The sequence below is a fragment of the Octopus sinensis genome, linkage group LG4 (assembly GCF_006345805.1).
Source record: "Octopus sinensis linkage group LG4, ASM634580v1, whole genome shotgun sequence".
Taxonomy (NCBI): domain Eukaryota; kingdom Metazoa; phylum Mollusca; class Cephalopoda; order Octopoda; family Octopodidae; genus Octopus; species Octopus sinensis.
The window spans coordinates 49,151,415-49,176,929 of NC_043000.1; the positions used below are offsets into that span (position 1 = coordinate 49,151,415).

Below are 25,515 nucleotides of genomic sequence, written 5' to 3' on the forward strand. Positions count from 1 at the left end.
TGTTTGAGTATACTTATACATATATTGATACTTACAATGTAGATACATATACGTATGCAGACATACATATTTAAATGCATAAATCAAGTTTTTACATAAAAAATGATATATGTGTAAATTAACATTTTTTTTCCATATAGTGCATGTACACATGACGATGTGTCAAATGCCTTTTACTGATGATATATTTAATGATATATTTTCTTTAATTACTGAATCGCAACAGATTCTTCGGAGGAATAAATCTGGAATTCAATTAAGCATAAATAAAAATACTTTTGTCATTTGCGTAATATTCCTTAATTTCAATATATTTGTCATTTTTCTTAATGCTTAGAAGGTTTCCATGTACATCTCATCTATGAATGTGTGTGTGTATATATGCATACATACGTCGATATGTATGTATATATATATATACACACTTATGTTTGCATATCTATACATATGTATACATATATATATATATATATATATATATATATATATATATATATATATATATATATATATATATATACATAACTATATATATGTGTGCACATATGCATACAATATGTATACATATGCATGTATGTATATATATATATATATATATATATATATATATATATATGTATATATGTGTACATACGGATGTCTATATATGTGTGTATGTATGTATTTATATACGTATGTGCACATATGTATATGTATGTATATATATATATACATATGTATATGTATATATTTATACACATGTATATGTATGCATACATATGCATATGCATACATATCCATATACAGTATATATATATATTATATATATATATATATAATATATATATATGTATATATACATATATATATATACGTAAATGTACATTGGTGCATATACATGTACATTTATGTATCTATGTATATATATATATATGTGAATATGTGTATATATATTTTTTTTATGCTTCATAAAAACCATACTATATATCTGTGTATGTGTATGTGTATTTGTGTGTCTGTGCGTGTGTAATTTCGCATTTTATGAGGTATTTAATTTTATTTCTTTCTTCACTTCTGAGGTATCAGTTGGTTTATATCTGTGCGTCAGTGACTGTGCATGATAGCAAGCTCATATTTACATATCATTCTTACGCACATATGATTGCCAAGTATTGTCGCTGTTTGTAGTTTGCGGTGTCTTTCTTTATTAATGTTATTAACTTTTCCACTATTCACTTTCAATTCCCATTGATTTCTATATCTGTAAATAAATAATTATTTCAGAATGTCAGCATTACGAAAACACCAAAATGTGCTGGATGCAATATCCGTTGAACATTTTGAAATAGCAAATATTTATTTTATTTCTTCTTAGCTCTTTCTCCATTTCTCTCTCTCTCTCTCTCTCTCTCTCTCTCTCTCTCTCTCTCTCTCTCTCTCTCTTTTCCTGTGCCTCTGTCTCTGTCTGTCAATCTCTCTGTTTCTATATCTCTTTCTTTCTCTATCTGTCATTGCGCTTTTTCGCACTCTATTTCGCTGGTTTAAATTTACGATCGAATACTTTCAGAAAAATGTAAGATACTTATTAAATAATGCATGAGCATTCCAATTTATTTCAAAGCCAAGTGTTTTGAGCAGAATTAGATTTACATTAATTTCAACACATTGAAATATTTATTTATGATGAGCACTGAAAGCAAATTAAAAGAAAACAAATAAACAGGCAATTAAATGACAAAAATTTGCACGCACATTTTAAAATTTAATAAATATCTAATTTTATTTTAAGAAAATGATTTTGCTTAAAATCATAAAATACAGCGTTTGCATCATCATCATCATCATCATCATCATCATCATTATTATTATTATTATTTTCTATTGCGATTAAAGTGGAAAGAAAGAATAGTTTGATGCGTTTATTTGTATCTCTTTCGCAGCTGTTCTCACATTAAATTTGTGTCGACGACTAAACAATCCAGTAGGGGCCAACAACTTCCTTAGTCGAACACATTTTTGACTCGTTTCTTCAATAATAACAGAAATTTATGAAATTTAAAATAAAAAAAATGGGGAGGTAAAGAGATAACAGAATGAAACAATAAACAAATTATTACATAAACTCACATCTGCGGCCTGCCTGCATTGTTATTTTGTTATAAACAGTTAATTATTGCTGTAACATATTTATTTATCGCATGCATCACTGCTGCTAAATAGAATTAACTGCTTGACATTTTAATAATGAAATGTATCCATCAACGGTGGGTTACCTGTATCGATTTATTTTTGATTATTTGTGTGTGTGTGTATATGTGTGTGCATGTGTGCGAGCAGGTGTGTGTGGGAGAGAGAGAGAGGGAGAGAGAGAAAGCGTGTGTAGGCTGTGATATGTCTCATCAATACCCGAGAATGTGAAAAGCGAACATGACGTCGGCAGTTATTGAACACGTAACGTAAGTGAGCGTAATTAGATGCTGCAGGGTATTTTGTCTGGGTGGATAACGATTTTGACCAGCAACCACCCTATAAACTGGGTATTGAATGGATATATGCAGAACACTAAAGTTCTACAGAACTAAACGCCAAACTGCTGCATTAATATAAGGATGCGTTGTGCTTTGTGTTGGTGCCAAATTGGTGCGAGATATCGTGTAATGTAATAATTGAGTGAGGTCGATGTAATGTAATGTTAATTGGAAAGGTATTGTCTAGACTTATGCCAGTAGATACACTATTCCAGCAGTACCGTGTCTAGATTTAAATTATCCAAGTTTTCTTTACTATGTTAACGTCATTACGATGTTATGTGAACGGGTGGTTGTCTTCTATTTCTCACAAACGAAGCGATCGTATAGTCACATACATGTTCCGTCTTTTAAAAACTTCAATATCTCAGTTTAATGAAATATTCCATTTCACTATATAATCGGTTTTGAAAGTCTCATTAAGAAAAGATTAACCCATCCACTCGGCACCAATTTCATGAGAACATTGCCAGTCGTAATGATTAACTAATGCACGAAGAAGAAAATACATAATTCACAATTGGCAAATTGCTTTTCATTGTTCGATTATACATTTTTAAGAGCCTTTCAACACAACGCATGTGTTTCTTATTATTTACGAAAATGATTTCAGTAAACTTACTGGTATTATTTTACAACACATTAGCAAGTATAAATTTCTACTGCCAACCAAGTATTATGAACACCCACAAACCCGCCATATATATATATATATATATATATATATATATATATATATACACATTTAAACACTCATACACACACACACACACAACACCACAATACTGCACATAATATCAGATGTCTGTGAGGTGCTACGTTGAGATAATGTATAGGTTTACTTTCAATATTTCTATCTGTCGCTTTAAAATGAGCTACATGGTAATTACGTTGCTTCATCTAAGTCACCTGTTGTTAGTATCGGATCCAAATGTTCAGGGTGTATCGACACAAATGCATGTAAATAGATACATACATACCTATACAAACACACACATATATGTAAGTGACAATTAGTTGGTTGTCATAATAAAACTCAGAGTCCCGGCTATTAATATATTTATAGAGAAATTCCCCTATCTTACATAATATCGAGGTTTCATTCATACTTTTGTTGTCATATTATTATTAATATATACAGAGAGAGAGAGAGAGAGACCAAAAGAGTGCGTACGCCGATATAAAACTTAAATAAAACTTATATATGTTTCGACCAAAGATTGGTCCAGGCCATGTCCTGAAAAAAAATGGAACAAGAACGTAACAGGTGACAACAAAATATCCGGACATCCTTGTTTTTCCTGTTTTTTTTTTGTATCATCTAACTGTTCGGATGTTTTGTTGTCGCATGTTACGTTCTTATTCCATTTTTGTTTTCTTTCTTTTATATATATATATATATACATGAGTATATGCATATATACATATTTATATACATGCCTTTTATACATACATATACACATACATGTATATACATATAATATATTTATATAAATACATACATATATATATATATATATATATATATACTCACATACACCTACAAATATGCATACAGACAAGAACACATATATATATATGAATATACATTTCAAATAAAGTTAATCAATACCGTTTTAACGTCATTAGTTATGAAGTAGGCAGTACATATATCAACGTTGTTAAAGAAAACATCCTTAAACGCTCTAATGGAGCAGGTCTTTCATTCTTTCATTGACGAAATTTGTTTTTCTTCTTTCACAAATAACACTAAAAGTTTTAGATTAAATTATGGATACAAAAATAGGGATGAAAGAAAATTGATTGATATGTGTATATATATATATATATATATACTATATTCGATTTTGTATACAAAGCAACGTTTTCTGATTATATATATATATATATGTGTGTGTGTGTGTGTGTGTGTGTGTGTGTATGTCTAAACGCACGCGCGCACACAAACGGAGAGAAAGTAAGGGGATACAGATAAATTACTAGGTATATGGATTTCATAGGTATATATATGTGTGTGTGTGTGTATATCTATGGTTATATACACACATACACACACACACATTTATATATGTATATATATAAATACATATTTATTTTTATATGTATATGTGTGTGTGTATATATATATATATATATATATATATGATACATATATATTTATATTTTATCTGAATGAGCCTCTGTGTATGTTCATACGCACATATGGATTATGTATGTATATATGTATTTGTGTGTGTGTATATATTTATATATATATATACAGGCAAAGAGAGAGAGAGAGAAATAGAGGTATATTTATGAGTGTTTATGTATGTACATATATATATACATACAGAGACACACTTATATACATCATAGCACATATACACACACACCCTCTCACACACACATGTATGTAATATGCACATATATACGAGAACATAAATGCATATTTTGACATATGCCCTTTATCTACATGTATATTTGTATACACTTGCATCAGTGCGTCTATATATGTGTGTTTAAGATAGCGTATATTGTACATTATACTCGATGTGATGCAGATACAAACACACAAGAAGATATTGTGTGTGTATATGTGTGTGTGTGCGTTTGAGTGTTTGAGCTCGCGCGTACATACATAAGTATAGATTGATATACACAAACGCGTTCAAAGGAACGTATACATACAAGCATGCGCGTACACATATAAAGTCTTGTATATATATATAGATAGAGTGAGAGAGAGAGATGAACATATAGTGTATATTTGTTGTCTGTGTATATAGATGAATACACAAACACAACCATATATGTTTGCATGAGTGTAGTTGTGTTTGTGTCTGCCTGTGTGCGTGTATATATGTATATATATATATATATATATGTATGTATGTATATATGTATGTATATGTATGTGTGTATGTATGTATATATCATGATCAACAGTCTATGAAGCAATTACGAGCAAATCAAGAGATAATGAAATCAACTCGATACGCACTTGATTGCATTATTCATCTTTAATTGTAGCCAAACTTTGATTAACTAAATCATTCAAAGAGTAGAATTGAGTTATTTTCTTGAATTCCCAGTAATAATATATCATTAATTAGAAGAAATTCAATCATATGACTGAAATTTCATTAGATGTTTATCGTTGCTATTATTCTATTAAAATAGATTTGCAAGAGCTTGGTTTCGTTGAAAATTATTTCAACAAATTTCTCACACTTAAGCTAATCTATTCATTTAAAGACCATCGAGCATTTGATGGGTTACATTCGAATTCGGGTGGTTTCATGTTGAAAATTAATCGGTACGAGAAAATCTGGTACTATTACACATGCATTCAAAAATCAGTGGTTATTGGTAAATCTCTAGTTTCAGCTACAAAAATGATGAATGGGAGGAGATACCCGGAATTGTAACCTCCATCGAAATCGTACAAGGTTTCATCACCGAGTTATTAGCTAATTCGACAGCCGTTAATAAGAATAGTCCAGTTCCTCATACACATATATGTGCACAGTTTCATCGTTCCTCAGACTCACTACATGAATAAAATCCACATTAATTTGATGAAACTAAACACTGAAATGAAATACATGGTAATAAAGTACCAATAAATACAACACGTCATCAAGAAAGAAAACGTGAGTTGGATTTCCGAAAGGTTCTCATTTGTTACCAGGACAAAGAAAAACTAACGTAAACAGATATACTAGTTCGACTGACAATAAATGAGGATAGGATTAAATTACATTATATATATATATATATACTTCAATATTACAGCTGCAGGACCATCACACAATAACTGCTACTCGGGTTTTCACGTTCCCGTTCGTAGGACAGTTGTGATGCAGAATGGAATAAATTGCTGTCAAGAAACTGTGCTTAGGTCATTTAATATATTTAGTCATCTATTTTCAATGACATCGAGGTTGCTTTTCGTTGTTATATATATATAGTATTATAGTATTATTGGACGATCAGGAAAGAAGGAAAGAAGGAGGGTTTAACGTTTCGAGCGGACCTCTTCGTCAGAAATATAGGAAAAGGAAAGATCCAAAGAAGACAAGACGGAGGGAAACAAATCGCCAACGGTACACACGCAGTGGTAGAAAATTTTTTTGTGGGAAAACACACGTGGTGGATATGAATAGAGAAAGAGATAAGAAGAAAAACAGCGAAGATTTGTTTTACCGGATTTAAGAGTATATTAGAGCCACGATAATAAAGACATTAAAAATTTTATATAAAATAAGGTTTTGTTCTTTCAACATAATTGAAGTAAGGATCGGTTTCGCATTGCTCATCAAACTGAGAGTTGAAAGAGATAAATTTTGTAATGGGATAAAATATTGCTAGGGGAGATAATTGTTCACTCATTCATTTTGCAGTAAATGGGAAGTAAATCTCGTTTTTTGTTGTTTTTGTGTTCTTTGCTTTATTCTGCCTTACATCTTCCATTAGATGGGCTAAGTCCTTTATTTTTAATTATGGTTTCATATTTAATTCTAGTTTATATTTTTGGATAAATGAGGCTGCTTTACTCAGTCTTACTTGTGTTAACGGCAAGAAGGCAAGTCGATAAAATTGAAAAAGTTCAAAATTGTGGTTGTATTATTTCTGCACATTCGACAATGTGCTGACTGAGGTATGTTTGGTGATATTGAGGGGAGGAAATTTGTTGTCTGTAGATCATACATCTCCTTCGGTTCGAAACTCTTGTTGAGACAATATAATTTCGATGGCAGCCCGAGCATCAGATTACGCAAATGAGGTTTTGGGGGGCGCAAGTGAAGTTAGATTTGTTCTTCAGTATTTGTCCTTGTCTGAAATGGAATTCCGATCCTTCTAAAAGATTGCGACAGGTTCCACAATTAGGGCGACCACACTTCACGAATCTTGCGTCCGTTGTTCTAGAGAATAGTTTGGCATTGGGGAGAAATTTCCTCAATGTCGTAGGCTGTTTGCTGTTCGTAATAATTTTATGGTTACGTAGAATCTCCTTAAGTTTGGGGTCCCTATGGAGTATTTGAAGATTTTAGACGATGCTATTTAATGCTTCTTTGTTTCTGGGGTTGTATATGGAGATATAAGGTAGTGCTTTGAGGGTGAATGTGCTGTTGTGTTTGGTTTTTCTTAATGTTTTAATATTAATCGATTTTGCACGTTTAATTCCTTCATTTATGAGTTGAGTTGAGTTGCGTAGTGCCTGTCCTGGAGTACATTTTTAAGCTCTTGCAATCTTAGTTCTCTGGTATTTTTTCGGATACTATGGTGCAAATTCTTGTTGCAAGGTTGAAGGGGACATTTGTTTTGATATGTCTCGGATGACATGAGATAAATAGCAGATATTGTAAAAAATGTCACTTTCTATTTATTGTTTATTGTTCAGTATGGGAGTTCATTGTGGTTGTGTCCCACTATGAATTGTAAGTTGGTGTGAATGTTATTGAGAAGTCTCTTGAACTCCAGGATCTTATCTACGCTTTCATTCCAGAGGATGAAGCAGTCGTCCAAAAATATTTTCCAATTAGATTGGCAATTGTTGGGGCTGCACTGGTTCCCATTGCAATTCCAGGTATTTGACGATTGTTGGCAAACGTGAAATAGTTGTTTTGGAGGGTGAATTTAATTGATATTGGCAATATGAGGGCGGGCGTTTAGATATTTCCTCTTGAATAGCCGTGTTGAGTCGTTCCATCTGTTGAACCGTTTGTTCCGCGTTGACCGTTTGGTTCCGTTCAAGCAATTCGTAATGGATAATCCCTACCCAATATACGCACAACACCGTTTACGCGGATGAAGATCTTGTTTCACGCGCGGTGTCGCTTGTTTCAGCGAGGCTATGCTATTCCTTACGCTGCTTCATTCCTTACGTTGCTTGTGTCCATGAGTTGAACGGTGACGAGCAAGCAAACCAGCGGAGACGGTCGCTTGTTGATTTTTGTTATTGTCACTGAAAGCATGCGGAACCCATGCTCCATAATTCTGAACTTTTCCAATCGAGTGAAGATGCTTCCCTAGAGCGGTGTGGGAGCATTCCATTTTCTCTGCCAGTTCCTCTGTCGTTTGACGAAAATGTTCGTGCAAAAGTTGGTTTAATCGCTCTTCATCGAACTGAACTAGACGGCCAGAATGAAGTGCGCCTTTGCGGGCGAATTTTCCATTTTTGAACATCGCATACCAATCACGAGTGGTTCTTTCAGCTATAGCACCCTCTCCATGCACAGCACAAATTTCGCGAGCAGCTATTGCGGCCTTAGAACCTTCATTAAAAGCAAAACGAAAGAGGGATCGAAGACGCTTGTTTTTCTTAACTTGACGTTCCATTTTAATGATCTGAAAATAAACAAAAATTTACTAAAATTAACTGGAAGAAAAATAAAACAGATTCCAAAATGATTCAAAAATAGAATTCTCAAAGAAAATACATTCCAAAATTTAAAAACGCAATAAATTCCAAAATTTAAAAAAACCGCGGGAAATTAGTTGGCAATCCAATATATGTATATAAATGAAAATCTATATATTCATATAGATAGGCATATACGTATATATACATACATATAGATATATATATAACTATATATATTGATATATATATATACATATATATATATATATATATGTATCTATATATATATGTATATATACATATATAAATACATATATACATATTTAAATACATACATACATGTATATTATATATATATATATATATATATATATATATATACATATATGCGTATATACATATATGTATATATCGACAAACCACTTGTATAACAACGAAAAGGTCGACCTCACTATCATGAAATAGATGACTAAATTTATCAAATGATCTAAGCATAGAACACTTATGTCATAGTCCTCGACAGCAATTTATTCATTGTCACTTTTGTTGCTCTGTATATATACACACACACAATATATATATATATATAAAATATATTTATATATAGGAGTGGTAGATGGAAACTGAAAGAAGCCCGTCGTATATATGTATATATATACGTATATTCATATATGTATGCATAAGTATAGATACATATATATATATATATATATATATATATATAGATATATATATATATATATGTATATAAATATATATAGTTATGTATATATATATATACTATATATATATACATGTGTGTGTGTGTATCTATATATATATACACGTATATATACGTATATATATATGTATATATATGTAGATGTATATATACTGAATAACAAAAACGAGAATGGAATAAATTGCTGTCGAGAAACTCCGCATTCTGAACATAAGTGCGCTATGCTTAGGTTTTAATGAATTAGTCATCTGTTTCCAATGTTATTGAGGTCGAAAATTTTCGTTCTCATACATGTGTTTTGTTGATATTATATTATATATATATATATATATATATATATATATTATATATATATATATATATATATAAACCACTTGGATACAAAATTCGACCTCAATATCATTGGAAATAGATGACTAAATTTATTACATACACACACACACACAATAATATATACATATATTTATATATTTATATATACGTATGTATACGTATATATATGTATATATACATATATATATATGTATTTATATATGAATATATATATGTATATGTATATATTCATATATATGTATATATACATATATATGTTTATATATATCTGTATGTATATATATATGTGTATGTATATATATATATATATATATATATATTTACATTAATGACATTAATGACATCATCAAGCACAGCAACATAAAAATCTTTGAGATGACTCCAAGCTACAGAAGGTCATAAATGAGGCGATGACCGGACATGCCTTCAGTCAGATCTACTGGCTGTTATCCAATGGGCAGAAAAAACAATATGATGCTGCTGAACGAGGATAAATTTGAGCTAATCCACTTTGGAAAAGAGGATGCCCTGAAACTCCCATACTCCCTTCCTTCAGGTGAAACTCTCGCGGCGTCCAACAACATCAGAGACTTGGGAGTAATTGTGGACAAACACGTAAGCTGGCCACTCATATAAACCAAAGTTGACATGGCCCGCAGAATGTGTTCCTGGATTCTCAGAACTTTCCAGTCGAGAGATATCCACACATTATCCTTCTCTTCTCCACTTTTGCCCGACCCCACCTTGAATACTGTTGTCCACTGTGGTCTCCCCCACAATACAAGGTATCAAAAAAGTCGAAGCACCTCAAAGGGCAATCAAAAAAGATAGATGGCATGACAGGCCTCGACTATTGGGGTCGACTAGAAAAGCTAAAACTTATTCTCTCCAACGTCGTCGTGAGCGCTACATCATCTGCATGATGTGGAAAATATTCCATCAGCATTGCCCAAATGATGTTGGCATCACCTTTAAGGTACATCCAAGGCTTGGGCCCCGTGCCATCCGCCCAAAACAAAAATCGCACTCTCATCTCATAACAACAATACGGCACAATTATTTCACCTCAATTGGCCCCGCTCTCTTTAACATTACACCAAAACACAATTAAAACAGAAACTGACCCTATAGGGTTCAAGAAGTCTTTGGACAGATTCCTTCAAGAAATCCCGGATAAACCCCTACACCCCGGATATGTCTCTGTAAACAATAACTCTCTACTTGAGTGGGCCATAGTGCCCAAATTCTGACTTGAAAGACTTCACCAGGTGGTGCTATTAGTTAGACATGGCCTGGGCCAATAATGGCCGAAACCTATCAAAGTATCAAAGTATCAAAGTATATATATATATATATATGTGTGTGTGTGTGTGTGTGTGTGTGTGTGTATACGTATACATACTTATATATAATATATTCATTTAACGGTGGTGCATCAGCATGGCCGCAGCTCTGAGCTGAAACTAGAGAAAAAAATGTTTATACACATACATGAACTAAGCATAGAACACTTATTTTTTTTAGAATTCAGAGTTCCTTGACAGCAATTTGTTCCATTCTCGCTTCTGTTGCTAAGTTGATGTAAACATGTTTGGCTCAAGAAGAAAAAATATTTGTTTCCTTAGCCTGTAAAGGTCCGCTTCACCTTTCATCTTTTCGGTGTTGTTAAAGCAAGCATCACATGAACACTGGGATCGTTGTTATCTATTATTCCCTCCTCATAAACTCCCGATCTTGTGCTTAAACTATAGGCCATTCGAAGGCTGCAGCTTAGCAGAAACGATAGGGCGCAGACAAAACACTTTGCGACATTTCTTCCAATATTTTTCCATTCGAGTCAAATATCGCCATCATTTACGTTGCCTTTTTTCCTCCGAAGCCGATAAAATAAGTACAATTTAAACATTGAGATAGATGGCATCAATTAATATACGCTCCCTTCAAAGTTGTTAGCCATGTGCCTAAATTAGAAACAATTAATGATGATGAAATAATGTTTTTATAAACGATTTCGTATTCGCTTTAGATTAAGCAAACTTACATTGATATACATTAGTATGAAAGTCGAAAAATATTTTCCCAGCTTGCAGGAGCCACGCACGTTCACTGAGCCTTCTACTTCTACCAAATTCATTAATTTTCTTTGAAGAAATAAATACCTTAGAATTCTTTTATCCAGCAGATACAATTATGTTTTTCTCGTAGACACAGTAGTTGGAGTTACGCCAGCTGTTTAAAGTACAAATAGAAATATGATTTTCCTGCCTTTCCAAATTTTCTTATTTCAGGAAAATAATTTTTTCGCATTACTTATATGTATGTTTTCATTCTTTTTACTGTCTTTCTAATGAGGTAGTTTATCTCTTCATAGTTAAACTCTCCTTCTCTAAATTGTATTTTCTTTGATTTTCAGGATATATTAACATTTTGTGATTTCGGAATATATGTGGATATATTTTATCTTAATATAAGGTAAGTCATTTTATTTACTAATTTATTTTCGTAATTAGAATTAAGAGATCATTATTTTGAGGGATTTTTCCGCCTATTTTCCGTACGATTTCCTTTTATTAAGCATCACAGATTCCGTTTGATTAAGCAAAACAGATTGCGTTTCAATTTGTTCCTTTTTCTCCCGGCTTACGATGGACAATTTGAAATGGCTTTTCACAAATCTGGTTGCTGTTAATCGCCAGTCTATTAGACTTCTTTGTGTTCCTATTATTGATATGTATTGTGACCTACAATATTAAGGATAAAATATAAGCGAACAAAGTATCAGATTAAGTAAAGTGGGAAAATTCGAAATCAAGTGCAAACAGATTTTAAGTGAAGACTAGTAAATCTCAGAAATAGCTAGTGTAATTGATCTAGTTTTGGTTTTCTGGCGACTTTCTTTAATCCGCCAGACACAGAGAAATTCCTTTGTAACAAAACTTCTTTTATCTTAACGTCTCCTTCAATTCTACAGATCACCTTTAATGACATTAGAACAAAATTGGTATCTTTCTTTCTTTGTCATTCTTCCTTTCGTTTCCTTTCTTCTCTCTTTTCTCCGCTTTTCGTCTTTCTCACACTTTTCACCTTTGCTCTTTTTACACTTTTCTCTCTCTCTTTTTCTCGCCATATCTCCCACTCTCTCTCTCTCTCTCTCTCTCTTTCTCTCTCTCTGTCTCTCTCTCTCTCTTTCTCTCTCTCTCTATTATCTGTCTCTCTCTAACACGCCCGCTAACTTAGGATGAACATTTAGACACTCATTTAAAGTGATCCTCCACTTATGCACAAAATGCTTTGATTTTATCTAAGAAAAGTATAAGCTCTCATTTATGTTAAGTCCATTTCAGTGTGGAAGTGGCAAAGGTAATAATACTATTGGCGAGGTATTTCTTTTTGTTGCCTTAATTGAGCAAACATATGGACCTCGACATCGTGTGTGTGTGTGTGTGTGTGCGCGCGCGTGCGTGCGTGTGTGTATTTATGCTGTGTTGTGTTTGACCCCCACACCACTGCTTGGCAACTGGTGTCGGTTTATTTCGGCAAAAAGAGACCGATTGTAATTAGACAGACATGTATATAGATAGATAGATAGATAGATAGATAGATAGATAGATAATAGATAGATAGATAGATAGATATGTTTCTTTATTAGCCACACAGGGCTGCACACAGATAGAACAAATTACAAGGTAGAGCTTTTCTTTTGAAGGTTTGAAAAAAAAAAAAAAATTAAAATAAAAAATAAAATAAAATAAAAAAGGGGGGGTCGATCAAAAGGGATCGTAAAAGGAGAGAAAGAGGACAAAAAAAGGGGGGGTTAAAAAAAGGGGGGAGAGGAAAAAAAATTGATCAATAGGGATCGTTATCACAGAAATGTCAATATGAAGTGTAAAGGGGAGGACAGGTGAGGTTTACCCGTGGAAAGAAAAGCCTACGGAAAAGACCACGGTAACCTCGGTCAATGAAGTCACATGTTATATTTCTTTTTTTTTTTTGCAAATAAGCAACTCTCTGTATTAATTTTTACGGTTCATAGAATCATAGTCAAGGTGGCTTCGTCATTCATACGTGCCATCCTTGCTACATTCACCCATCTTTTTTTAAAACATTCACTAGACAAAACTTGCCTCTCTACTCTCACTTTTTTCTTCAAGTGATACTTGAAGAAGTTGATGAGAGATTGACCAGAGAGGAAAGTGTTTGTCTTTAATCCTTTCAGACGCGTCCACCAGATACATTCTTTCGCCATAGCCACAAGTATGATAAAAATAGCTCTTCCTTCCCGTTTGAAGGAAGGAGGCGTGACGATATTAACGATAGACTCGGCTGATAAACCGACACGTCCCACACGTGACAGCAGTCGTTCGACATAAGCCCACAGGTGGGAAATTGCTGGACACTGCACGATTGCGTGCAGAGCGGTTTCGTCGCTCTGCCCGCATCTCGGGCAGGTTGGCCCCGTGTTTCTCGAGCCATGCCTATAGAGCTTATCCCGAACGGGTAGCGCTTCTCGGTAGCACCGCCAGGCCAGGGATCTCTGGAAGTTGTCCATAGGTCCCGGGCCGAAAGTCGTTTGAAACAGGCGGGTCAGGTATTCCTCGTCGACGCCCAGGTTTGCCCCGAGCTCGTCGTCGTACCTCCCCTCCACTAATCCCCTATAGAATGCTTTGGTTGTGTTGAAGTCACTCAAGGTCGACCCGGGACGGCAGAGTTGCTTGAGAGCAACGCGACACTCGCGGTGCCATTCGCCCTTCTTCGGCCTCTTTTTGATCCACGACTGTAGTTCGGTCATGGAGACGAGTTGCGGGAATGCGTGCCTCACAAACGGCGACCACACCTGTTCACCGTCTCTACATAGAGCCGGAGATGTCGCAGTCTCAGCGCGTGTCTGCGCATCATCAACCACGGCATGCCCAGCCCTCCTTTTAACGGGTGTTGACAGCAAAGATAGATAGATAGATAGATAGATAGATAGATAGATAGATAGATAGATAGATAGATAGATAGATAGATAGATAGATAGATAGATAGATAGATAGATAGATAGATAGATAGATAGATAGATAGATAGATAGATAGATAGATAGATAGATAGATAGTTGTGTCCTTGACCAACACACTTTATTTCACGTTGCTCTAGCTCACTCATCTGGTGAAAATGAGTGTTACCTGTATTTCAAAGGGCCAGGCTCGTCACATTCTGTGTCAGGCTGAATCTTCCAGAGAACTACGTTAAAGATCCGCCTGTCTGTGCTCAACTATAGACAGATACAATGCTATACGGAATATTTTATTTCAAAATAAGAAATCTGTGTTTATCTACGCGCGCACACACACACAGACATACACGCGCGTGTGTGTGTGTATTTGTGTGTACATGACTAAGTGGTTAGAGTATTGGATTCATGATTGTAAGATTGTAGTTTCGATTCCTGGGCCGGACGATACATTATGTTCTTGAGCAAAACATTTCTATTTCACATTGCTCCAGTTCAATCAGATAGCAAAAATGAGTAATCCTGCAACGGATCGGCGTCCTGTCCAGTACAGAATATAGATATCGCAACAGAATCCGGAAAACGGGCCTTAATCCTTTTTGTCTGTGTGTGTATCCTTCCTGTCTAAAGATAATAGAATGAGAGTTTAATGAGACGGAGTTCTGATTTCTAAACGATCGAGCAACCTCCTAAATATTGGCTTGTTGGTTCATGCTCATGCTTATTTTCTTGTTAGTATTCGCATTGTTGGTGATTGTGAAGGCGCATGGCTTAGTAGTGTGGGATTTGGCTTATGATCGTAAGGTCGTGAGTTCAATTCCCGGCGGCACGTTGTGTCTTTGAGCAAAACAATTTATTTCAAGTTGTTCCAGTTCACCCAGCTGATGAAAATGAGTAATACTTGTCACGCTGAATCGCCCTGAGAACTACGTTGTGTGTCTGTGTGTCTGTGTGTCATTGGAGTGCTCGACCACTGGCGCGTTAATTTCACGGGCAGCCTGTTCTTTGATCGGATCGACCGGAACCCTTGTCATCGTAACCGACAAAGTGCCAGTGTTTTTTTTATGTTTGTTTGTTTTTTTGGTTTTTTTTATGTTTGTTTGTTTTTTGTTTTTTGTTTTTGGTTGGTGATGCTGGTAGCGCAAAAAACTTAAACCAAGCAACCATTTTTATATAACTACTAACTGTATTTATGAAAATGTCATTAGTCCACTATATTATTTCCTTATCAGTTTTATACTGTTTTTTTTTAGCTCAGCAAAAATGCTTTATATTTTAAATATATTCGAAATATATAATTATTTTTTTATTTAAAAAGAAACATTATCTGTGATGTTCTTCTTTTATGTAATATTTTAACAACGTTCGGGAATTAACTTCTTAGATAATGGAATACAATTTATTTGATATTATTTTAATTCACTTTCATTAACTTGAAATTTCCGATATCGATACTGTTATATTGTATGTAAAACTTCCTAAATGTCTTTACACAAAGCGCTGCAGCTAATATAATTTTTTAGGAGAGTTATTATATTAGCTATCATACAAATGCAAATATGTGGATGGATTTGGTGTGATGCTGAAATGAAAGTTGTCTACTTTACTGTCCTTATCTATAAAATACTTCCTTCATGCTTTGTTCTTTTTCATTTTTATTTTAATTCCCGTTCACTCGTTGGTATTTAATATCATTCCCAATAAATAAATTGACGTATTTCTGAAAATAAAGTAGAGTTTTCGTAGAGTTAATAACTTAGTTGCATCATTTAGATAAATGGAATTGTCATCGTAATGATTACGTAGTCTATTACAGTTCCTTCTTCTTACCGAAAACAAGTGTGCGTTCGATTTTCTAGAGAATAAGATACGTCATTGTAATAAAAAGCAGATTTTTCTTGTTGAAATACAGCATTACTAGAGTGTAATTATTATAAACTGTTCTAAAGAGAATACTTTATATTTATTCTAATTCGTATTCATATTCTCCTCGCTTTTCTCTATTGGGACATAAAAATCGTTAAGGGAATAATATTGTTAATATTTAATTAATTAAAATTATTTTTTTTTTCTTTTGTTATGGCAACGAGCTGGCAGTAACGCAAGCACGCCAGACAAAACTTATGGGCGTTATCCCTGTTCTGAGATCTAATTCTTCCACATTCGACTTTCTTTTGGAGGGGAGTGATCTATAAAATAACGGATTAGCTTTTGGGTCAATGTAATCGATGAGCCCTCTCCGCACAACAAATTTATAACCATCCATTTCTTTTATAATTATCCATTTTCTTAATAACCACCCATTTCTTATGGGTATCTAGGACCACATTATCACGTGTTCTTCTTCTGTTGAAAATGATAGTAGTAGAGGGATTTGCACCCCGAACGAAGACTTAAAAATTCTTTCATTGACTCGAAGGGAAGAATTTCTGTTGCTACGTGCCTAGATATTCATAGAGTGATGTTAATGTAATTTTAGTTTATATCTCTATTCATATTGCTTAGAATTCAAAATTCATAAATTCTGTATTAGACACGAGAAGTGTTTATGAGAGAAACCGCTAATACTCACTTTGCCCTATTGGTGGTTCCAAAACTAAATGTTCTCTAAAATAAAATAAATTCATACTTTCAGTCCAGTATTTCGATTATTTCCCTTTATTCCGTGTCAAGTATAAATTTAACTGTACTGAGCAGGCATGGCTGCACAAGTAGAGAAGTGCTCGCTTTCCATTCGAGCACTTCGAGTCCTGTCCTACTGCACGACATCCTGGGCAATTTCTGTCATCGCACCGATCTGACTAATGACCGAACTCTGTAGAGAGTTTGAATAAAGCTCCGTAGTATGTGTGTGTGTGGGCGCGTGCGCGTGCATGCGTATGAATGAATGGATGTATGAATGAACTGTGTTTTTATGTTTATCTTCCCTTCACGTTTAGCGACTGATGTTAGTGTATTTTTGTTCCCGTAGCTTAGCGCTTCTGTAAAAGAGACCGATAGAATAAGCACCAACTTTCAGTACTGGGGTCGATTTCCTTGACTAAACTTTCACGGCGGGGCTTCCAACACGGTGGCAATCCATTGACAGAAATAACAGTGTGTGTGTGTGTGTCAGTGTGTGTGTGTGTGTGTGTGTGTGTGTCTGTGTATGTGTGTGTCTGTGTGTCTGTGTGTCTGTGTCTGTGTGTGTTTTAGGCGCAGGCGTGGTTGTGTGGTAAGAAGTTTATTTCTCAACCACATTTTTCCAAGTTCAGTCCCGCTACGTAGCACCTAACGAGTGGATTTGGTAGAGGGAAACTGAAAGAAGCCCGTTCGAAAAGGATGTAAAGCATCTGAAACTGCTCGCAATATCAACAAAACGTTTGTTAAGGAAATGACCAGTGAGTGTTCAGCTCGAAATTGATTTAAACGATTTCGCAGTGGCGACCTGAGCCTTGAACATCGTGAGCATAGTAGACTGCCATCTGTCATCGATAACGGTCATTTAAAGACCCACATTGAGAAAGATCTACGTAAAATCACTCGAAAACTAGCAAATGAACTTCAAGTTAGCCAGAAAATTGCCTGTAACTACTTGCATGCGATCGGAAAATAAAAAAATGGGTACCGCATGATTTGAATGAACATTAGAAAATGCGCAGATATGAAATTTGCTCGTCGCTTCTTCTTCGCAACCAGACCAATCCATTTCTCGACCGTATTATAACTTGCGATGAAAAGTGGATTCTGTACAATAATAAAAAAAATGTTCTTCGCAGTGGCTGTACCAACATGAAGCACCGAAAACCTTCCCTAAATCTGAGCGCTTCAGAAAGAAGTTTATGGCAACTGGTCGGGGGATCACTCGGCTCGTCCGTCGATGAAGAGCGCGGCTATCCGCGTGAACTGATGCGAATTGCAGGACTCATTGAACATCGACACCTCGAACGCACATTGCGGTCCCGGGATCCCATCGTCCCGGGGCCCCGTCCGAGTAAGGCGGCGAGCTGGCAGAAACGTTAGCACCCCAGACGAAATGCTTAGCAGTATTTCGTCTGCGGCTACGTTCTGAGTTCAAATTCCGCCGAGGTCGACTTTGCCTTTCATCCTTTCGGAGTCGATTAAATAAGTACCAATTACGCACTGGGGTCGATGTAATCAACTTAATCCCATCGCCTGTCCTTGTTTGTTCCCTCTATGTTTAGCCCCTTGTGGGCAATAAAGAAATAAGAAAGGTTATGGTGACTGTTTAGTGATGAACTGCTGGGATCATCCACTATAACTTCTTAAGACCCGGCAAAAACAGTACTGCAGTAACATATTGTCATGAAATTGCCAAAATGAACGAAAAACTAATACTCCTCCGTCCCATACTGCTCAACAAAAGAGGACTAATCAGTCAATGTGACAATGTTCGACCACACGTTTCACTAATGGCGCTCCAGAAGTTGAGGGAACTTGGCCATGAAGTTCTTTCCCAGTCAGCTTATTTCCCAGCCCTTTCTTCTACCAACCACCAATCTTTCAAGCACCTTGATGGTTTCCTGCGAGCGTAGGAGTTCAAAAAATCAAACCTATGCTGAAAGTGCGTCGAAAGAGTTCATCAACCCCAGAACTCCAGAATTATATGTTACAGGAATAAACAAACTTGTTACTCGTTGGCAAAAATGAGTTGATTTTAAGGGTACTTACTTTGACGAATAAAATTCCCGCATTATTGAAACATGTTGCTCACTTTTTACTCAGCCTGACAGCTCAGTAGAATAAATCGATGTTATTTTCTGATCATGGCTCAGTGAAACAGAAAGCTAAGCCCACAGGATATGAACTAAGAACGCACAACAACGTAACTAAGAGCCACAAATTGGTTTGTACATTAATCTATTTGTTTGCCATTCAGCTCAATATTTTCAACTAATTTGTAAATTTAAGAGAGCAATATATACTGTTCCAAAATATAATGGTATGTAAATCAATTAATAGTGCCGATTTTGCATATTATTTTACATTTAAAATACATTGTTATATGAATACCCAAAGCATTCATATTGTAATTCTATGCCAAATTACAAACCATATTTTACTGTAAATATATGTGTTTAGTATAGTATGTATGACATTTCTTTGTTGGAAATCGATCCCATGATATACAGTGTAGCCAGAGAACTTACATGTATGTGCGCACACACACACATGCACACATACACACAAACACACAAAACATATACATACATATATATATATGTATGTATGTATGTATGTATGTATGTATGTATGTATGTATGTATGTATGTATGTATGTATGTGTATAAGGAAAATAAGACAATATAGAAAATGCTAAAATAATTTTGTCATGAAAAACATTTTACTAAAAACTGGTACTAGAACCGGTACTAAAATGTTCTTCATGATAAAATCATTTTCGCATTTTCTACCTTGTCTTATTTTCCTTACATAAAACAATTTCTCACCGAACAAACACACAGATGATTTGATTATAGTGATCAAATATTTGTGTAGATATATGCTCACTACCTCAATCAGATCGACATTACCTGTACAAGTGCGGCGGATGCCAGTTGTAAGATGCTGAAACGACTGTAGAGCAATGTGAACTGAAATGCTTTACTCAAGAACAAAACGCAACGCCCGGTCTGAGAATCGAACCCACGATCTCGCAATCGTGAGTGCAACACCTTAACTATCAAGCCATCCACCTTCACACGCACACACACACACACACACATATGTATGTATATATGTATATATACATATATATATATATACACACTTTGGCGTTAGGAAGGGCATCTAGCTGTAGAAACACTGCCAGGTCAGACTGGGCTTGGCGCAGCCTCCTGGCTTCCCAGACCCCAGTTGAACCGTCCAACCCATGCTAGCATGGAAAACGGACGTTAAATGATGATGATGATGATACACACACACACACTCACACACACACTCACTCACACACACACACACACTCACCAATAAAGTATCTAAATGTATATTGGTCCGCATAAGTTACCTCCCTTATCCGATTTTAATGATGAATATGTAAATTTCAACTGCCAAGTATATTTGTAACATTTTGCAACTTCAGAATTTGTTTCCTCCACTATCTAGCAGGTTTTGTATTGGATATATTTTGTTAATGAGGTCAAGAAACACCGAAACATGTCTGTAGCTCTAATTCTTTGCCTCAAAAATGATCGAATTTTCCCACCAACATGAAAATTCTTTTCTATTAAATTAATTTCTGAAGATTATCTCTCCTTTCATTTGAAGACGCATAATTGCCGATACGTCTTTGTTTTCTTCCGCAATCTAAGAAGCTAATTACATTTCATCAGGAAATATTTGTGCACATCATTCAATACATTGCATTATTTATCAACCTTTACATGTAAATATGGGTGTTTGTGTACATATGTTCTGCGTATCTCGCTGTCTAAATAAGAAATAGTTTTTCTTTCAAACATAGGAAACACATGAATATGTTTGAGTTTACTCGTTTTATTAGGCAGTTGTCATATTTTCTTAGTCTTTTATACTTAGTAATAATTGATTATTCCTGAATACAATAACGTTTCAAGATATTATCGGATTCATCAGTTAGATGAAATGAAAGTAGCATTGACGCGTTGTTAATGAACACTGCAGTTGGTTGCAAAGCACCATAGGAATTCTATTACACAGATAAAAATCTTCAAGCCAAATTTCAAATTGATCAAAGGTTAACTCCTGGTAGATTTTTATGGTTTAACGATAATGTGTAATAAATGTGTATTGATTTTTTTTATTTCGTTTTGGCTATTAATTTACGTTCTAAAGTTAGCCTTGATTTTTCTATTCTAAAAAGGACAGTAGTGCTGTCAACTGGGGTGTTTTCTATGATAAATTTATTTCTTTTTCTATAGTATAGTGTGCTGCAATAGCCCTTACTTGGAAACCTGGTTTCAACGAATGAGGTAGTATCGCATTTGCATGTTCGAGATAACTGGTTTAGATAATTATTTTATGTTTAAAACATACGTTTGTGTGTGTGTGTGGTGTGTGTGTGTGTGGTGTGTGTGTGTGTGTGTGTGTGTGTGTGTGTGTGTGTGTATGTGTGTGTGTGTGTGTGTGATTTAAAATTGCAAGGTGAATGCAAGCACAAAGAATTTATCTAGATATTCACTTTCTGGTTCAGTAAACTATTAGTACTTAACGTTTTCATTTACACTTTAAATTATGAACGTATATTGTTTGTTAGCTCTTAAATTTGTCTTCAAAATAATTAATCTACATTTCCAACTTCTAGCCCATTTCCTGCCTGTCGTTGTTTATACTGAGTTATGTAGAAAGCATTTAATACAAGAAATAAAAGGATATTCCAGTTTTGTATGAACGTCTTTAACAAAAACTATGAGGACTAGCGACATCTATGGCAGGGTTTTAATACCTTTTTCTTATTTCAGATATGCATTTGCGGTCTAAAAGCTAAAGAAATTGTTAAACTCGGCGTAGAGAAATAATTAATCAAAAGCGAATGGTTACATACATGCATGATTGTATGTGTGCGTGTCTGTGTGCGCACGCGTGTGTGTATGTGTATGTGTAACCTACGTACACATACATTGTTTCTACTACAAACAACAAAGTCTGAAATCTTGGGGCAAGGGACGTTGACCGAATTCACCTTAAGTATTCAACCGGTACTTATTTTATCAACCACAAGAGGATGAAAGGCGAAATTGACTTCGGGAGGATTTGAAACAGGCACGTAAAGCTGGAAGAAATGGCGTTAGGTCCGGCGTACTAACGATTCTGCCATCTGGCCGCCTTGTCTACACACACACACACTAATAGAAAGAGAGAACGAGAGAGAGATTATAGTGAGTAAAAGCGAGAGAGCGAGATAGCCAATGTACATTACAAGGACTTAGCCTACTTATTGATAGAATGTTTACACAAGTTATATTGGGGAAAAAGAAAAACACTGAAGATTTCCGATTACGATATAGCTTCGATATACGATGAAACTTTCCCTGATATCACATGCTTTGTGAGAAACAGAAAACTTCATAACTCCTATCCTTTTTTCAATCATCCTTTAAGCTTGATATTATCATGCAACAAATATTGATTTCTAACATAGGCACACGACCATGCATTTGAGGAAAGAAGAGAATTGGATTATATTGATGACTGTTCTTTACTGGTCTTTACTGTATTGACCACAGAAAAATTAATGTAAAGTAGACTTCGATAATAAGAAAGCTCAAAACGCGAAAACATGGCAAAGTATTTGTTCTGATGAAATGCCGGTTTTACCATCTTCCGACATGAAAATTGACAAAATATTTGATACATTGGAGAAGGAATTTGTTTAAACTTTAAGGAATGACAATTTATAAACGTAAACGTAAAGCAGATTTAACAAGGTTGGTATGAGGTAATGTGAGAATACGTATTCCCAGTACGTATTATTCTTTTAAAGGCTGGTATTTATTCCATCCTGACGATGAGTATTCAAATATTCAGTCAACTAAAGTTGTGATCATTGTGTTAGCGTATAACTGGGTGAGTATTTCTCAGGCCTCTCTACTCTTAATGAAATCGAGTGAAATCAGCTGGGCGGGGCTGGACCTTGAAATTACAAGTAAAATCCAACCGACCAGCTTCTACACAGTTTATGCCAGTCCAATTTCATTGAGAAAATATGGATTGATTGGAAGCTATAGAAAATAAAACTATTTTCTATAGCTTCCCAAGGTGCCATACGGTGGAAACAAAACTGTGACTAGCCGATTGTGAAGCGCGTATTTCTTAACCCCTTCAGTCATAATGTGCCTATGTCTGTCTGTCTGTATATGTGTGTGGGTACGCGCGCGAGCGTGTGTGGATGGATGGATGGAAAATTTCAAGCTATCGTGCCACAGCCGTTCCTCAACCAGAAAAGAAATGACCTAGGTGGATTGCATTTCGACGGTTATCTCTCTCTATATAAACGGCAGTTTGTCTGTGCGTTTTCTGTGTGTCTGTTTTCTCGTACCCTCACCCTGACCACGGCTTTCAACCGATTCTGATGAAACTTGACACACACATAGCCCAATGTCATAATTCAAAACTAACGCAGCGAAAATTTTGAAAAGTTCCCCGTTCTGAAAAAAATCGATAAATTCGACATGGGGTCGAGAATCAGAACCCAAACCACAGACCGTCTAGGGGACGCAACTCCACCTTTTTAACTCTCAAAAAAAATTTACCATCATTTTTTTCCATTTTTTTTCTATTTTTGGCTATAACTCTCTAAAAATGCTTTATAGTTATTTCCCTTACAAACCTGAGCAACGCCGGGCGATACTGCTAGTATTCAATAAAAGTAAAGTATCGTTTTATGTACACATTAGCATGATAGCAAATAAGTCTGGTAAGATAGATTCTGTGATCATTTAGTACAAGTGAGTAGCAAACAACACTGCTTTTGCAGAACATTTGTCCCTTGTCACTATGGTCACCAAAGCAAATCTAGAAAGAGCCCACTGATGTTACAGTGACAAGTCTGCTTCAATGCAGCAGCTGAGATACTGAGAGCGCTTGGTAGTACTAAAGTTCTATTCCCCGGAATGAAAACTGGAATGCTATACAGTAATATAGACATGGAAAATCCCTGAGGAGGATAACGCCAGCCTTCTTTATGAGGGGCTCTACCAATACCCGAACTATACCAATCACCACAGATTTTCAAAATATTGTCGAAGAACTTGAGAAATCTATATGGAGAGAAATTTATTTACTCTAGATATATTTTGATACTTTAATATCAGTGACGCCAGATAGACTGACGTCACGGCATGAAAAGCAAGGAATGGTAGTGGAATCTTAATTGATAGGAAACGGCATCAATTGTATAGATGGTGCACCAGCTTGTGTGTAGCGCTGGGTCTGCAACTAATAAAAGAATAAACAAACTATATATGCGTGCGTATGTATGTGCGTGCGTGTGTGTGTGTATGTGTGTGTGTATGTGTCTGTGAGAGCGTGAATATACACAGAGAGGATTCTGTCCAGTTTTCATTTAATAGATACTTCTCATATCAGATTGGCCAGCTCGAAGCTATACGTGGCATTTAACCAACGCACGCACTCAGTAAAATCGAACCCAAAGTGGTTGCAAAGCTAATTTTCTTTTTTGCGTACATTATTTTCATAAGTACTTTTACGAGAGAGAGAGAGAGAGAGAGAGAGAGAGAGAGAGAGAGAGAGGGAGAGGGAAAGAGAGAGCGTGTGTGTGCGTATGTGTGTTGAAACTCTTTTCATTTAAAATGATATCGATATATTAGATGGAAATATATGCATCAAATGTTTACGTGGAGAATATATTTTCTTTTATCTTATCACATTGTCTGATCCATATACGAAGAGAACAGAAAGCAAATAGTAGCAGAGTTAATATACGAATACAATAGCTTTAAACTTGATGGATGAGCTGGAAGTATCATCAAGCATTATATAAAGTGTTATATCAATGTATAATATAATAATATCCTGCCTCAAATGGAAAATACTAAATTAACATTACCATATTTTTCATGATTTAGAAAGCGGCGTAAAGTGAAGGATAATCTGCCCGTGATCTAAATACGT

General features: G+C 35.1%; 1 protein-coding gene and 1 pseudogene across 10 annotated transcripts in view; both read left to right on the forward strand.

Moving 5' to 3' along the window:
- LOC115210389 (bone morphogenetic protein 1) overlaps window positions 1-25,515 on the forward strand; it is a 2,987,986-nt gene that overhangs the window by 237,785 nt on the left and 2,724,686 nt on the right. For all 10 annotated transcript variants that reach the window (XM_029778966.2, XM_029778967.2, XM_029778971.2 and 7 more), the window contains exon 2: window positions 12,324-12,382. The gene's annotated coding sequence lies outside the window, so the exon portion shown is untranslated. The remainder of the gene's footprint in view (window positions 1-12,323; window positions 12,383-25,515) is intronic.
- LOC115211290 lies at window positions 18,731-18,888 on the forward strand (annotated as a pseudogene).